Source organism: Pinus tabuliformis, chromosome 8 (genome assembly GCF_031772625.1).
Source record: "Pinus tabuliformis cultivar Carrire ecotype Pingquan chromosome 8, CPIR1, whole genome shotgun sequence".
NCBI classification, from domain to species: domain Eukaryota; kingdom Viridiplantae; phylum Streptophyta; class Pinopsida; order Pinales; family Pinaceae; genus Pinus; species Pinus tabuliformis.
In genome coordinates, this window is record NC_142294.1 from 1,523,686,238 (window position 1) to 1,523,702,726 (window position 16,489).

Below are 16,489 nucleotides of genomic sequence, written 5' to 3' on the forward strand. Positions count from 1 at the left end.
CGAAAAGGAGGAAAGGCGCAAAATAACACAAAAAATCATACACACAATAACACGAGTTGTGGCTCTTCAATTGATCACACAAACTTGATTATTGCAATGAACCTTGTGAGGGTTATTTAAACTTTTTCGTCTAGCGACTCACCCAAAATAACTAAACATACAAACACATACTAAATTCCTTGTTGGATAAGCTACAAGACCCGATTCATGAAAGAATCGATGTCCTTTGTTTCCTTCATCTACAAACTTTCAAAATATCTTCTAATATTCTGCAACCTAACAATATTGACTTTGGTCATACCTTTATAGCTTGTCGCCAATGTCTCCCATGTTGTCTTTGCTGAAGACATGATCATAATTTTTTGGAACACTGCTCGGTCCACTCCTTGCTAGATAAGCTATAATGCTCGTGCATTCTTCTTTTTGTCTTTCTTCCATTGTTCCCTCTCTTCATTACTGAGGGTTCATTTAGTTGCTTCATCTTTAGGTTCTGCAAATCCATCTGTGACATATTCCTAAACATCATGATCCTTCAACGTGGTCTCCATCTTAAGGGCCCACACATCATAATCCTTCCTTGTGAATGATAAAAACTACGACTAAAAACTAGATGAAGCGATCTCTAAAAAGTATCTCTTCTTCAAATATCAAAATCCCTTCCTTTTCATAAAAAAACCCTTTAAAAACCCTTTAAATTTTTTTTTTAATAAGGCTCTTTCTTAAAAAATACCTTTAAGGCTTGAAAATTTCAAAAACCCCTTTTAGAAAATCCTTATTAAAAAAAAACTTTCAAAACACTTTAAGCCTTTTTATTCCTTTTGGATATAAAAATAAAAATAAAAATTCCTAAAAGGATGGTTACGTACTTTCATATAAGACAAAAAAACACAACCCACGTGACCTTTCAAAGCACGTTTTATGAATTTCATACTTGGTCACTGGCTTGTTTATGTAGTTGTCTATGGAGACGGAGGAATTGCTCGGACGGCCAAAAGTGGTTGGAATCTAGGCAAAAAAATTCAAAAAAACCTTTAGATGCGTTGTTTGAATCATGTTTTTGATGGAGGAAATAGATTCAGCACTATCAAAAACCTTTAGGGCACCTAAAATTATAAAGTTTGACAACTTTTAATTAGATTTACAAAAATTCCTCTTGGATTTTTTCAAAATATGGCTGAAAATTCCATAACTTTCAGGGCAAAAAAGCATAATTGTTAGACTACGGCCTTGTTTATGGGCCTTTTAAAATATTTTGGAACAATGATTTTCATGTTTTAATATATCATGGGGCTTGCGCACCTAGACGCAGCCAAAACTGTGTAGATATTGCACCGACAAACTGTCATATTTTTTGCATTAAGAAATGTGAATTTCGTTTTCGATTTGCGTACTTTTAATTTTCTAAGAGTGTGACAATTATACAATGCAATTTATAAAATAAAAAAATTGTTGGCCTTCTTCACTTGGCTCTTTTCTTACTGGTTCTGAGGCACCACAGATCTTGTTCTTCTTCCTCGGCTCTGATACCAATTTGTTGGAAACAAAGAGCAAGAAAGGCGCAAAATAACACAAAAAATCATACACACAATAACACGAGTTGTGGCTCTTCAATTGATCACACAAACTTGATTATTGCAATGAACCTTGTAAGGGTTATTTAAACTTTTTCGTTTAGCGACTCGCCCAAAATAACTAAACATACAAACACATATTAAATTCACCTTTACCCAAAATATGACTTAACTCGATTTGACTCAACTTGACTCAACTAAGTGACTCTCTAATTTTAGCCAACACTTTATTTGGGAATAATTAACCATCTTTAACAGAATGTTCGACTCTCAAACGTACCAATTATTTTAAATATCAATTATACATATCAATTATATTTATATATATATATATATATATAATTTGAAAAGTGTTATTATTTTTTGATATATACATATTATTATAACACTTTTCCAAATTATTTATAAATTACCATAATTACAAATAGTGAAAATGTGTAAACGGGCGTCAATTTTAAAACATGACGGAGAGATTTGACGCAACAAAAAGTGTTGAATTTCATATAAGCCCAACCACCTAGACCACAAAGCTCCGAGCTTCATACAAGCCTGGTCACGTACAACATAAAACTCTGACCTTCAACAAGCCTTTATTCAATGCATTCTATTTGTATAATTCTACATATATGTAGTAATCAAAGGAAGAAAGTAGTAGTGCCAGAAATGTACTGAATGGAAAAGATTTGAATCAAAGACCATTCACTATCAAAGTAATAACATGGAAATCAGCAAATTGTACAATACAAAATATCTACAATTTTTATCTAAATTTTATTATTTTTTATAATGCTATTCAAATTATTCCAATAAAATCTTAGAACAAAGAATATCACACTTATAAGTATAAATTTTCATATTTTAAATTTATACGCGTAAATTATAATATTTTTATAATAATAAATTATTAAAATTATTATAAATCTTAAAATCATAAGCATAAATTTTATATCGCATCAACACTGATGACTCGACTTGCTTGAGCGTTTTACACGTAAAGAGATGTCAAATTGGAGGGGAGTGCTATTGCTGAACTTTAATCAGAGCATGTGCTTGACCTTAAAATACGTTAAAGAAAACTTCTTTCCCATTTTTCTTTCCATGTGGTTTATAATATAGAAAAAACTAACACTGATGATGGCTTGACTTGCTTTACCGGTCAACACGTAATTGAGGGAACTCACGGAAGTACATTATCGAGAAGTATGAAAATAGACCAAGGATGACTTGACTTGCTACTTTCTTTACTAGTGCACTTTTCAAACTAGACGACGACTGACTTGACTTGCTTGAGTGTTTTACCCGTAAAGAGGTGTCAAATTGGAGGGGAATGCTATTTGCTGAACTTTAATCAGAACATGTGCTTGACGTTAAAATACGTTTTCAAAGTACGTTAAAGAAAACTTCTTTCCCATTTTTCTTTCCATGTGGTTTATAATATAGAAAAAACTGACACTCATGATGGCTTGACTTGCTTTACCGGTCAACACGTAATTGAGGGAACTCACGGAAGTACATTATAGAGAAGTATGAAAAGAGACCAAGGATGACTTGACTTTCTACTTGCTTTACTAGTGCACTTTTCAAACTAGGCGACTGACTTGACTTGCTTGAGTGTTTTACACGTAAAGAGGTGTCAAATTGGAGGGGCATGCTATTGCTGAACTTTAATCAGAACATGTGCTTGACGTTAAAATACGTTTTCAAAGTACGTTATAGATGATGACTTGACTTGCTACTTGATTTACCAGTCAACACGTGGAAAAGTCGAGAGTGAGGGACGTGCGTTATAGAAAAGTATCTGCTTGAAGTTTCCATTTGTCTTCCTATTCGAAAGAAAGGCGACTCGCAAATATTATTCAGATTGGAAAATGAAAACTGAAATCAAATACTTTATTGTATATGTATCCCATACTAAATAGCATTAACTTTTTTTTTTAAATACATTGATAATTTAGGTTAATAGGTTAATATTGCGATGAGACTTACTTTGATTCAGCTACATAGTTGTCATAGTTGTTTTTCGAAGTTAGTTCTTGTAACTTTTGTTTTGCAGCATGGTGTTTTCGCTCAAGAGTATGTGGATGACCATCCACAAAAGGTCGAGGAGTGCTAAAGGTGACTTATAATATAGAAAAAACTAACACTCATGATGGCTTGACTTGCTTTACCGGTCAACACGTAATTGAGGGAACTCACGGAAGTACATTATAGAGAAGTATGAAAATAGACCAAGGATGACTTGACTTTCTATTTGCTTTACCAGTCAACACGTAGAAAAGTCGAGAGTGAGGGAACTGCGTTATAGAAAAGTATATGTGCTTGAAGTTTCCATTTGTCTTCCTATGCGAAAGAAAGGCGACTCGCAAATATTATTCAGATTGGGAAATGAAAACTGAAATCAAATACTTTATTGTATATGTATCCCATACTAAATAGCATTAACTTTTTTTTTTTTGGTAAAATACATTGATAATATAGGTTAATATTGTGACGAGACCTACTTTAATTCAGCTACATAGTTGTCATAGTTGTTTTTCGCAATTAGTTCTTGTAACCTTTGTTTTGCAGCGTGGTGTTTTCACTCAATAGTATGTGGATGACCATCCACAAAAGGTCGAGGAGTGCGAAAGGTGACGGTGACTTATAGTGGGCTTTGTCTATAAAAACTAAAATTTATTACATTTGAATTTTCAATTAGTGTACATTAATATAATGTGTCACCTAACTACCCTATCTACGATAAGGAGCTCTATGCCATGGTGCAAGTTGTGAAGAAATGGAAGCACTATCTGATGGGAAAAGAGACGGTAATCCACACAGATCACCAGGCGTTAAAGTACTTGCAGGCCCAGAGTAAGCTATAATAGACTATGCATTACAAGTGGATGGGGTTTTTACAACAGTTTCATTTGGTGATTAAGTATAAGAAGGGCAACACAAACAAGTTGGCCAACATGCTTGCAAGACCACCCACATCAAAGATCACAGCTTTAGGGACTCTTATGCACATGGATCAATTCAATCATGATGCATACAGAGAGGCATATTCAGAGGATGAGGACTTCAAGGAGGTGTACCAACAATTGCAGAGTCCGAGTCATGTGAATGATGGCGACAACACAACTGACTAGCATCTCTAGGATGGTTTCCTGTACATGTTGGATAAGTTATGTGTTCCTAAAGGTGAGCAATTACAGCTGATCAGAGAGGCTCACACCTCCAAGGTTGCAGGGCACTTTGTCGTGGGGAAGACCATGCCTAACTTGCACATGTATGTGTATTGGCCCAAGATGAAAGAGCGGGTAGCTAGGTTCATAAGAGGATGCATGCTTTGTTGTACCAACAAGCCTAGCAACATGAAACATGGTCTATATCATCCCTTACCTATACCTACTCATCCTTATGAAGGCATTTCCGTGGACTTTGTGGGAGGTTTACTCACAACTAGGAAGAGGAACATGTCCTACCTTCTGTGGAGGATTTGGCACCAGACGCTCAGGCAAAATTGACAGAAGATACAATTTGGCAGAAGAGGTCCAGAACTACAAGATAGGGGTAGCATGACCTTTGGAAGATTGGGTTGAAGGGATAACCTCCAGGCAAACCTAAATATCACAATAGAGAGAAGGTGGATGAATTTTTTATCATCTCATTCAATTTAAGATTTTGGGGACCAAAAGCCTCCCAGAATGGGGAGGTGTGATCAAAATTGGATCATTATATTGGTTTTCATCCATCTTGATGCATTCATAGTGAAAAAAGCTCACGGGACCGTTCCTACTAGCAGGACCCAGTTTGGAAAAATGGGATTTGAAACTTTCCAAGAGTGTTTTGAGGCATCAAACAATTTTTTCAGAGCTAAAACTTTGTCGCTTTGGTGCACACCTTTTCGTGCTATTCTACACACAAATATATTTCCAACGACGACATAATCGCGTCAATTGAAGTCCGTATGCAAAAATTATGCCACTTAGAAGCTGACTTTCCTGTTTTCACACCTATAGTTCGAGAGGATGTCGTATCAGCCCCCATTATTCACAAAATTATTTATCACAATGACAAACTTCAATCGATGATTCATGTTTCATTCTTCCCTTTCAAGCCTCACTAACCTATACTTGTTGAGATTCTAGCCTCTATTTACTTACAAAGAACTGAGAAAACAAAGCTTTGTATGTGGGTGATGGAAGTTGCATAAATCTTGGAGTGGCATAGAATTTAGCTAAAAGAAGCATTATTTATTATGCTCCAATACACGTGTAGTGAAGATGGAAATAAGACAGTCAAAATATGAACCAATGGGAGGATTAAAAATTAGTTTTTCTAATAATTTTAAAAATATGTATAAAGTTAAACATTAGAGAATATATTGGTCAAAGCTGAAATAGTGGATAACCAAAAGCAAATCCTTGCTAGAGTCCTACCGTGCAAGGACTGATAGCACTTCAAATAATATTATTAGTGGCATTTTCTAATGTAAGGGAATCTTGAATTTTAGACAGTATAACACAATTCACTCTAAACCGCACTAAGATATTGAAATCATGGAACAATATGGCTTCACACTAATTTGGGAGAAAATTTAAGATTTTCATTATGTTAAATTTAAAACATTATCAATGGTAACAAGTTACCTTACTAAAGATGAAAAATATTAGAGATGCAAAATAGGTATACTTTTTATGGAAATAAAACAATATAGTAAATATAAAAGGTAGATTAACATTATGTGGTGAAAGTTGCATACCTTCACTCTAGTATTCCAACACGTGTGTTTTATGAATTCAATGTGTTTGAGAATCAAAGAAATGTATTGCAAACTTTCTTTCATTGAACCAAAACTATATAGTGGAAAACGAGCTTTAACAATTTAAAATTGTAGTACTCAATATCTTCTCTTCTTTCAATTTTTATCAATGACTCATGTTGATCTATGTTTTCCTTTCGACCTCTTAGGAAATTAGGGATATATTTAGTGACATAGAACCATTAAGGACGGTGTTTGGCTTGAAATTCTAAATTAGAAATCTTTTCTCCCAGGCCTCTATTTGTTATTATTGCATTTTTCAATAAATCTCTTTTCCAATTCCATTTCTTACCGCATAGATCAAAATGTCAAAAATATATTTTTCAATGCAAGTTCATCAATCATGATGTATATCATTGTATCCTAGCTTCAATGTATAAGAAATATAGACTTTTATATAATTATTTTTAATAATTTTGATGACATTATTGGGTTATTCTGATTGAAGATGATTTTCTTAATTTTAAAGAAATACTTGTATTCTTTCTTTTCTAATGTTTTAAATGATGTTATTGAAATGGAAGAGCACTTGCCTTATAAGCAGGATGTAATTGGTTTGATTTTTTTTTGCCCTAACAATATTAGTTACTATGTCAACAATAAAAATTTAAAAATAACGAACACAATTTATGTGACTTTAAATAGGCTTATAGATCACTCTAGTAGTTTAGTAAATACAAACTCCTAATTATTTAGTAAGTGTTAATAGTTAAAATGACTAATAATAAATATTGGACACAATATTATCATTATCATTAAATAGATATGTAGGTAAAAAATTTATTTCACATTGATCTATTGCTAATAAACTAAACATTGATCAACTTAGATTTTAATACAAAATATAAATAATAATAAAATAAATAAATAATATTTATATCCTAATTCATAATTTATTTTAATGGTTAGAATGGTAAGTCTAGACTGATAAAATAATTTCTCTTTTCTTCCAACTTCATATCATAAAATATAGTGCTCAATATGGAAAACGTTAGTTATTATGAAACTAAATAATTTTTTTATAGAAACAACCACATTGGTATTATGCATAGTTGTTATTAGGGATACAAATAATACATGATCAGTAGTCATAACTATTAAATACACAACAACCACACTACATATAAACCAGGCACACCATGATTTCATGTGGAAAACCCTATCTAGAAGAGAAAACCAACCTAATAAAAATTATAGCATTATCATATGGCTTAAATGCAACCATATCTTGACTTAAAAGAAACCAAGGATACCAATATCCTAGCAAGGCCAATTGAACCAGCTTAACTTAGGCACATTACAATGGGGAATCTCCAAGTCATTTAAAGGTTCATCACATGTAACTCATGGACTCTAATACCTCAAGTCACCAAAACCATGTACTCAAAACCACTACTGTGGACCTAACAACTTTAACTCTTTCACATAGTCAAATTTACCCTACCTTAACATTCCTCCCTTTAAACTTGATTGAGGAAACCCTCATACTCTCCTCCCATTTCACATAGGACTACTCCAAGGCTTTACTAGTAAGGGTATGCATGCCTAACCAAGTCTTATGCTCATATGCCCATATAAATGTATTTTATAATTTAGTTATTGCTATCTCACATTCTCACACGTATGCATACTTTCTCCTTCACCTCCTTCTACAGGCCATGTAGCCTTAGCTCTCATACCACTTTGAGGAATGAAAAAGGATATGAGAGAAATAATGATTAAAATCACACACACAACAAAAATACCACATATAAAACATGCACACCATGATTTACCTTGAGAACATCCAACGAGGGAAAGGTCTATTATTATCAAGTAGCTTAAACGCAGCCACGGATGATTTGAAAGTAGCCAAGACTTCCAAAATTTTGGCCCCACCAAGTGAGCCTTTGCTCAACTCAAGCACATTACAATGGAGAATATCTAGGTCTTTTAAAGTCTTCATCTTATGTAACCCATTGGCTCTAATGTCCAAGTCTTTTAAAGTCTTCATCACATGTAACCCATGGGCTCTAATCTCCGAACCTTTCAATGTCTTCATCACATGTAACCCATGGGTTCTAACAGGACAGGCTACGAAAACCATGTAACCAAAGCCACCACTATGAACCTAACAACATTGACTACATTGACTCTTTCGCCAATTCAAAACCACTCATGGAATTTCTTAGACTCTTTCATTCCATTTAGTTTCTGTGACTCTAGGAACGAGAATGAAACATGTGCAATTTGCTGATACTTTGAGTAAACTTCAACTTCAAGAAAAAGGGAGCTTGGGATCGGGTTGTAGAATCAATGATGGATTGTAAGAAGGATTCTGGATCGAGTGCGATGAACAGTTTAAAGCAAACCGTCGATCCTCCAACGAAAACGAAACTGAATAGTCGACATAACAAGTCAAATGCAAACACAGTTTTGTCGTGTTCCATAGCTTCCAAAGCCAATAGGGTCGATCCTCTTAAATGAATGAATGGGATAAGGGAAACTTAGTATAACCTACGAAATTTGATTAAATTAATGTGAAGTTAAATTTATTTTTAATTGCAGAAAGGGACTGGACGAAATGTGAAACATCTTGATTGACTCACTCAGCAATCCATAAGTATGATAGCATTGGTACCTCACACTTTACCGACATACAACTGCTACTTTTCTCTAACTCCACTTTAAACTAGCATTTGCACCAGATGTTGCAAAGGAATCGCCATAAGGCATAAATTGAAGAACACAAATACAACAAAAGAATACTTTGATAAAGAATAAAAATATATTGAATGCTCAAATCAATGCCCCATTAACTGAAACCAGTTAGTAGACATATCTATCAACATTAGGATTATACACAATGATCAAGAAATTTCCCATATACAAACAACACCTTCCACAACAACCTTTTGTCACATACACATTTTAAAAAATGCCTTGGAACGTGATTGGAATCTCCCATATTGTCTTTTTCATTATGCAAATAAATCTTCCATATTGCTATTTTCATCATGAATATTGTTAGTTCATTGTTGTAAAGTGTTAGTGTATTAAATTCAATACTATAAGTTTGACAAGCGAAAAACATTCCTCAATTAGCATAATATGCATTTTTCTCTCACCGTGTATTTTTCAGTCATGCATTACAAAACTTCCATCAAAGAGCACAAGTAACAGATTAACATGTATTTTCCCTTCACTATTTTCATCATAGAGCCAAAAAATCTACGCCTTATCTATAGAGTAACAAAAACATTTTGAAATAAGTTTAATATTTCAAGCCAGTGTCTAACCTATAAAGTAACAAAAACTTTTTGAAATAAATTTAATAGTTTAAGCAATTGACTAACCTAATTTAATAATTGAAAAATTCTCAAAGATGAATTATACTCCATAATAAGAGAGCCAACATTGGAGCCCATACTTTCATTGAAACGAAAAGAAACACAACCACTTGTTAAGAAGAAATTCAAGTAATAATAATGAAACAAAAATAATAAACATTAAAGTATAAAATGGTATGAATTTCTAAAATAAAAATACTTGTGCCATTTTGACTTCTTTTGAAGTTGAAAATTCTTCGGAGAAAGACGAATTTCAAGATTTTTTCAATTTTAGGACTCGAGCTCAGACAGTCAAATTGCTGCCACTCCTCCTTCCATATTTCCCTGCAGATTTGATTGAATGAGGCCTTCAAGCATCAATGTACCATTACAAGGCACCATGGCCCGCTGGCAGAGAAAGTAAGTTGTGAGCTAAACATCCCATGGCTAAACACCGTGGCAACACCTATCTCCTATGTAGCGTGTGCATTACACTGCAACCCTTGAAAGCACGTTGGCTCCTAAGGAGTAGGGTTACTGACTAATGATTGATCCACATACATGGTGGACCAATTTTTGTTGAAATTTATGATTAAATGGATGGAAATTGTACAGCCTGATTGGCACTGATGGACTCAGTAACAAATATCTACTTCACCCTGATTATGCATTGTGGGTTTCATATACAATTTCATGGAACAAATAAAAAATTTGGTTAAAACTGTAGATTGTGATGGTATAGCTGGATTCAACAATAAACATATAATGCATCCTTATTTCTGCAAGATCATGAAAATAAACAAATAATTTGGCTGTAATTGTATTTGTCAATTTTGATAGCATAGAAGGATTTAGTAACAAACAACTTACTGCACCTGAATTATGCCAGTTGTGACATACAATTTTCTTAATCAAAGAAACAAGAATATTTTTAGAAATGAGGGCCAAGGTCGCTATTAAATGCACATTCTACATAACAGATAGGTAGAGCCAATTTCTTTAAATGAGATTTTTTTGAGTTTCCTAGTGAAAAAATTTGTGGCCAAATCTTGATTTGTGTTGTTTAAACTAGTTTTTTAAGTGCATATATAGATTCAACACCCTCAAAAATCTCTGGGGCACTTTCTTTGTGAAGAGTTCACCTCGACAGCATGTGATTTCAATGAATCCCTAGCAGATTTTAGACAAATTTAATCAGAAAACTTTCCAAAAAATCACATTTAAAAACTATTAGAATCTAAAAATATCTTGCAATCCTAAAAATAAGAGCAAGTTCAAACCATTAACCTTGTTGTTATCTGCCATATTCCTGAATATATAAAAATGCCCATGGTTGCCCCTATAAGCCCCTATAAACAACATTTGCTCACCTAAAAACAAAGCACTGTTATGAAAGAGAGGGGAGACTGCAGGAATCACAAACAAATGAAAGAGATTATTAAAAATTGTTGCTTGTTGCAGATTCTGTTTCTTTCTTGCTTGCAGTTATAGTATATGTCCTTACCTTTGAGTATATTGGTTGTCAGATAAGAAGTGAAGAGAAGCTGAGGACACCATTAAAGCAGCAGTAGCAAAGGAGGTTTCGACTGGGGCGACCTGGGAACACATCCACATTACTCTAAACTCTTGATTTCTCCATTAGTCCTGTGAATGTGTTGCAAGGTCACCCCAGTCGAGCTTGCTCTGTCTCATTTATTCAAGTGAGCCCGATATACAGGGGAAACCCTTTCTGAAACTGACTCAATGAATCTCTGTAATTTATAATTTATTGAAATGAGATTGATAGAGAAGGAGAAAGGAACCAGAATCTAGTAGTACAAGCAGTACACGTGAAGTGCATATATGACCCTAAGATTTATGTTGAGTTAGGTCGAAATTAGATGGTTTCACACACTGTCGGTGGAAGCAATGAAAGGGCTTAATCTCCTCCATATTTAGGTTGAAAGGACAGCGCCACGATGGGAGGTCAATATGCAATTGCAATGTATGGAATGTACTCCAGTACTATTTTTACCAGAAAGAAATTGAATAGTACACACAATAATACTTTATTATAATAATAGAACAAATTGAAGTATAGTAAGGTTTGAAGGTGTCAAAGCCAGTGTGAATGCTGACGTGTCTATGAGACTCAGTTAATACAGTGACTATTGAGACTATGACATTAGCCAGGGACTTGTACACCAAAACCAGTTTCTGGCCTGATAAATCTTTTGTTCATGGATGATATGTTATAAATCATATACATTTCACAACTTGCTTGACCACGGTAAGATAAGCACCGTACATACCTAATGTATAAAAGAAGACTGATAAGCAGGAGGAGGGGCAGGCAGTCCACTGCCAAACTGATGGTTGCTGCAATTAGTAGAGGAATTGTAAGAACCGTGCTCTAATATGTCTGATTTTGAGTCTGAGTCAGTAAAGAAAAATTCTCAAATGTAACTATGTGCTCCTTCAGCAACCATGATGTCATGGTGACTTGGGAGCTCCACAGGCAATTTGTGAATTTCTAACCATTACATTAACCCACTTGCAACTTCTCTTGGTAATTATTTCCTCGCATCTCTATTAGATACTTAATAGACATTTTAACATAGGATAATGTCTAAAACACAGGGAGAATATCAAGGTCTACAATGGAATTTATTGTGAGTATTAAAATGTTTAGATATTTGTTTTCAAATTTCTAATATAATCCCACTGCAACAGAGTGAGGTACAAATGTTGGATAATTCCTAAAACAAAAAATACTTGTGCCATTTTGACTTCTTTTGAAGTTGAAAATTCTTCATAGAAATAATCCCAACAGCAATGTTAAGATACACACAATAATCCCAAAATAGGGACATCCAGTTATGCCACTGCAGTAAGATCACCTGAAATATCACATAGAAAACAGCCACAAACCAAAGATCGCCCATGTGGCATGGCACTGAAACTGTTGACAATGTTAGTAACAAAGTGAGGAAGGATACTATGACATTAGCCAGGGACTTGCACACCAAAACCAGTTTCTGGCCTGATAAATCTTTTGTTCATGGATGATATGTTATAAACCATATACATTTCACACTTTGCATATGTATAGAAGTTTAGTTCGGCTAAACTTAACAGAAAGGAAGTATATCTCTAGGTGATAATGACAACTCTTCCATGTTACACTTAAGCTCAGTACCTTGCAAGGATTTTGTGCTAGAGGGTGCAGATTTGTGTAATAGTAAATAAAAATCAACTCTCTAATACCATTTTTAAATATTTCTAATAAAATTTTATATTTCTAAATCAAAATTCCATGAATTTGCTAGAATTCTTAATTCCATTGCTAATTTGTAAATAGCTGCACACAAATGTTATTGCAGTTTAGGGTGGGATAATTGTGTACACTGTTCCAGGTGGGAGAAATCTGTGCATACATTTATAAAGGAAAAAAAAAACCACTTGCTATTCAGAAAAATACCAAAAAAAGTCGTGTAAATAAATTAATATAAATACATACTGGCCTTGATTTTTTAACCATTAAAAAAAATTAGCATTTTTTTTTTCAATATAATATAAAATAACAAACAAACATCTTCAATGAAACGAGAATCGATAGAAGGAAAATCTTGAAACTGAAACCATGTGGCATGTAAGTTGTCTGATATTTGAATATACAAACTAAAATTAATGAACATCAGTGACATTATTTCGCCAAAGCTCTACTCATTGGAGCCAATGCACAATATATTCATTCACAAATTCCAAATACAGTCAAAGGACACACAATAGACAGACCAAACGCGGAAGATAGTCTTCCACAATTTTCAAGTATTGATATCATTATCTGATTGGATACTCAATCAAAGTAGAAAAATAGACAGATGCATTCAGACTATTCACGTTTAGTGCAAATATGTAAAATGCAAAAGGGCAACCCTTACACTACAAGGTGGGTCAGTGCATCTCAAGAACTGAACCAATAAGAAGCAACCCTTGCAGCCACCAAGGAAAAGACATTGTTTTCAAACAAAAGATCAAGCAGTGTACGCATATTGCCTCATGATCTCAATAGAACAGGAGCTCCAGTAAAGCACATGTCCACATAATAGACTATCATTTCAACACATTATCAAAAATAATATTCTTTCGTATTGTTCTGTTGATGAAAATTTCCATATAACGAAGTTCTGAATAGGATAAATTTACTTTCTAATTTAAAAATGGTTTATGAATGGAGCCTTCCATAACTTATTACTTAAATAGGAAAATGAAAAAAACAATGGCATCTCATCAATGACCCACTATATCAATTTGTACTCTGCCAAGTGAATGAAACAACACTAAAAATTATGGGCGTATGCTTTCTTCTTAATGAACCCGATTACAGAGGGCATTATGCATTAAAAAGATGTGAAATTTAAACAATATAGAAAGGTAGAAACGATTTACAGTGTGCCACAACAGAAAAGCTAAGATTAGTGACATGAACATGTCATCAGATTAAATACTTCAGAATGTGAAGAACACATAAGTCAACTGCTTTTGTCAAAGCTCTACTCATTGGAGCCAATGCACAATATATTCGTTCACAAATTCCAAATACAGTCAAAGGACACACAATAGACAGACCAAACGCAGAAGATAGTCTTCCACAATTTTCAAGTATTGATATCATTATCTGATTGGATACTCAATCAAAGTAGAAAAATAGACAGATACATTCAAACTATTCACGTTTAGTGCAAATATGTAAAATGCAAAAGGGCAACCCTTACACTACAAGTTGGGTCAGTGCATCTCAAGAACTGAACCAATAAGAAGCAACCCTCGCAACCACCAAGGAAAAGACATTGTTTTCAAACAAAAGATCAAGCAGTGTACGCATATTGCCTCATGATCTCAATAGAACAGGAGCTCCAGTAAAGCACATGTCCACACAATAGACTATCATTACAACACATTATCAAAAATAATATTCTTTCGTATTGTTCTGTTGATGAAAATTTCCATATAACGAAGTTCTGAATAGGATAACTTTACTTTCTGATTTAAAAATGGTTTATGAATGGAGCCTTCCATAACTTATTACTTAAATAGGAAAATGAAAAAAGCAATGGCATCTCATCAATGACCCACTATATCAATTTGTACTCTGCCAAGTGAATGAAACAACACTAAAAATTATGGGCGTATGCTTTCTTCTCAATGAACCCGATTACAGAGGGCATTATGCATTAAAAAGATGTGAAATTTAAACAATATAGAAAGGCAGAAATGATTTACAGTGTGCCACAACAGAAAAGCTAAGATTAGTGACATGAACATGTCATCAGATTAAATACTTCAGAATGTGAAGAACACATAAGTCAACTGCCATACTTTGTTATTAACAGCATAAAAACAACAAACCAACGAGGCTGCAAGTACTTGAAGTTTGATCATAACACTTTCGGATCCTTTGTATTGACATATATTGACTCTCTTTTATTAGGAATTCCTGTGTATTGCCATATATTTACTTTCTCATCTACCAATACACCATCAGATGAGGAATCCCAAGCACAATCAGAGAGAGGGCCTTTCATCTACAAGGATGCCACAAGATAAGGAATTCCAAGCACAATCAAGGAGATGGCAAGCAGGCATGAACACCTCATAATACCTCTTGGGATGACAAGTTGGCCGAAGAATCATAGTATATTGAATCTTATATTTTACCATCGACTAATCTTCACAACTAATGTGGAATTGTGGAATTGTAGAAACTCTTCCAAGAAACCACAAAATAAGTATCTGTCACACATCGATTAAAAAGGGTACACTGAACAAAAAGACATAATCCAGTTTAGTGCATCCAGTGTCCACATATATAATAGACAAATTTGGTGTATCGAGGTGGTGTATAGTTGGAAAATATAATAATTCAAGTCATTTTGCAACTATCAAGTATCATACAACATCAATATAACAGTAAGGTAAGCTAGTAAATATAACATTAAAATGGGTTGACTGGTATGTTTTAATCAATACCACCATCCATAGTAAGAACCATTTTAATCAAAACCATGGCTTTTCTCTTGGATCAACGCTTTTCTCTCAACTTTCAATTAAAAATAGATTTCATGTTGAAAATAGATTTTCAAAAAGTGGTTGACCAAATTGCAACTTATCCAAAATCAGTGTTAAGAATAAATTCAATACAAGATGCATGTGTGTCCTCGGAGGGTAGAGATCCTAACAAGGTCTCCCACGAATCTATAAACATGATATTATTTTAGTCTCTGTCATGCATCTCCATTAAAGAAAAAAAGAAATTACTAAGCAGAAACAATATAAATAGAATAATAGTGATGTACTTCAGTATGGTCTCAACTGGTAACTAAATGTAACGTAGTTGCACCTCGGCTATTTTTTCACCAAATAACCACATTGAGAGGATAGTGGTTGACTTCCTTAACAGCTCTGTTAAGATCTGCGAGCATCTTCCTTTTAATTCCTTGGGTTTTTAGCTCTATAAAGATCTGCTTGCTTTTTCCTCTTGATCCCCTAGATTTCAGGTGAAAATAGAAAACAGAGATCACATTTCCTTCTTAGCACCCCTTCTAAGTGACTCTTCTCTTCTCCCATTCCTCCAAATTCTCCTTGCCAATGGAAAACTAGATCTTAGTAGAGTTTGAGCATTGGAAACAAGAGGATGGACCAATATTCGTCTATCCAATGGGAAAAGTGCCTGGGCTGGGATTCAAACCCTCGGACGTGATTCCAGGATTCTCAGGTTCCCTCCAATTTCTCCTTCCTAATGGAAAAGTAGGGCTAATTAA